Source organism: Schistocerca nitens, chromosome 9 (genome assembly GCF_023898315.1).
Source record: "Schistocerca nitens isolate TAMUIC-IGC-003100 chromosome 9, iqSchNite1.1, whole genome shotgun sequence".
In the NCBI taxonomy this organism is placed as follows: domain Eukaryota; kingdom Metazoa; phylum Arthropoda; class Insecta; order Orthoptera; family Acrididae; genus Schistocerca; species Schistocerca nitens.
In genome coordinates this window covers 145,378,430-145,380,825 of record NC_064622.1, presented here as the reverse complement: position 1 = coordinate 145,380,825, position 2,396 = coordinate 145,378,430, and positions in this window count along the sequence as shown.

Below are 2,396 nucleotides of genomic sequence, written 5' to 3'. Positions count from 1 at the left end.
CTGTGAGGTGTGTTCTGGTAGTGAAACCTTCCTTCTTCTTGCATGGGAAGCTTTTCAGTTACCAACCGCATAATTTGGCAAAGTCTCCAATATGACCACTGCTTAATGCGAGACTGAATGCTGCCTGTTGGCGTTTCGGTCACGTACGCGCTACGAAAATTATGCGGGGTTGCAAAGAGTTACTGTTTACAACGTAAGACAGCGGTGTAGGTACAGTCGATGGTTCAAATGGCTCTAATCACTATGGGACTTAACATCTGAGGTCATCAGTCCCCTAGACATAGAACTACTTAAACCTAATTAACCTACGGACATCACACGCATTCATGCAGGATTCGGACCTGCGACCGCAGCAGCAGCGCGGTTCCAAACTGAAGCGCCGAGAACCGCTCGGCCACAGCGGCCGGCCAGGTAAAGTTGGGACAAACAGTTTGATGTAGGACACTTGTGGTCTACCAACCCAAGAAGGAGCCTCAAACTTACCTTTAAAAGCCACTGAAGCTCCACGTGAGATTTTGATTAAAACTGCCCTTGAATAATTAAAAACTTTTAGATCTTGTACGTACATAATCTAAAACTGACGCCTATGTAAATTTTACTTAGCAGTTTTGTGCACTTTAAAAGCGTAAAATTAACAGTTAAAGCGTTTTGCTTCTCTGGCCTTCTTACAAGAGGCAACTGTACTTGTAAAGGCTAATTTTAGATCGAATTGGAAAAGTATTAGTTTTTGTACAACTTGTCCAAAGGTTTTTACGTTTCATTTACCTTACAGAAAATGTTAGCCTGCTACGAGGGGCGTTCAGTACGCAACGTAACACATTATTTTTCTCGGCTGATTTCGGTAGAAAAAATGCCGAATTTGTTGTGCGGCTTTTCGCGGATGATGCTGTAGTATACAGAGAAGTTGCAGCATTAGAAAATTGTAGCGAAATGCAGGAAGATCAGCAGCGGATAGGCACTTGGTGCAGGGAGTGGTAACTGACCCTTAACATAGACAAATGTAATATATTGCGAATACATAGAAAGAAGGATCCTTTATTGTATGATTATATGATAGCGGAAAAACACTGGTAGCAGTTACTTCTGTAAAATATCTAGGAGTATGCGTGCGAAACGGTTTGAAGTGGAATGATCATATAAAATTAATTGTTGGTAAGGCGGGTACCAGGTTGAGATTCATTGGGAGAGTCCTTAGAAAATGTAGTCGATCAACAAAGGAGGTGGCTTACAAAACACTCGTTCGACCTATACTTGAGTATTGCTCATCAGTGTGGGATCCGTACCAGATCGGGTTGACGGAGGAGATAGAGAAGATCCAAAGGAGAGCGGCGCGTTTCGTCATACGGTTATTTGGTAAGCGTGATAGCGTTACGGAGATGTTTAGCAAACTCAGGTGGCAGACTCTGCAAGAGAGGCGCTCTGCATCGCGGTGTAGTCTGCTGTCCAGGTTTCGACAGGGTGCGTTTCTGGATGAGGTGTCGAATATATTGCTTCCCCCTACTTATACCTCCCGTGGAGATCACGAATGCAAAATTAGAGAGATTCGAGCCAGCACGGAAGCTTACTGGCAGTCGCTCTTCCTGCGAACCATACGCGACTGGAACAGGAAAGGGAGGTAATGACAGTGGCACGTTAAGTGCCCTCCGCCACACACCGTTGGGTGGCTTGCGGAGTATAAATGTAGATGTAGATATCGTGAAATATTTTCGCTTCAGCCCCTATAGCTTCCTGAAGTTCCGATAAGTGGCGGCCCAACACGTACCCTTCAAAATGGCGTCTGTAACGGAGGTGCACTCGTTTAGTTTCTTTTGGTGGAAAACCAAAGCATCGCAGATATTCATAGGCGCTCGCAGAATGTCTACGGAAAGCTGGCAGTGAACAAAAGTACGGTGAGCCGCTGCCCGAGGCGTCTGTCAACACTGCAACAAGTTCGTATCAACCGGTCCTATCTCCCGCGTGACCGCGTGACACCTGCGATGCTGGACGGTGCGGACTCTCTTATTCGAGGTGGTCGACGGGTCACAATCAAACACGGTGCTACTCAACTGGACGTCTCTGTCGATAGTGTTGACACACTCGTCCACCATTTAGGCTACTCAAAAGTATCTGCCCGCTGGGTTCCTCGCTGCCGAAGAGAAGACCATAAAGAGCAACGGCGGATCATCTGTGCTAAATTGCTTGAGCATCACGAGCCTGATCGTGACAATTTTTTGTCTGAAATGGTTCATATGGCTCTGAGCACTATGGGACTTAACTGCTGAGGTCATCAGTCCCCTATAAATTAGAACTACTTAAACCTAACTAACCTAAGGACATCACACACATCCATGCCAAGGCAGGATTCGATCCTGCGACCGTAGCGGTCGCGCGGTTCCAGACTGTAGCGCCTAGAACCG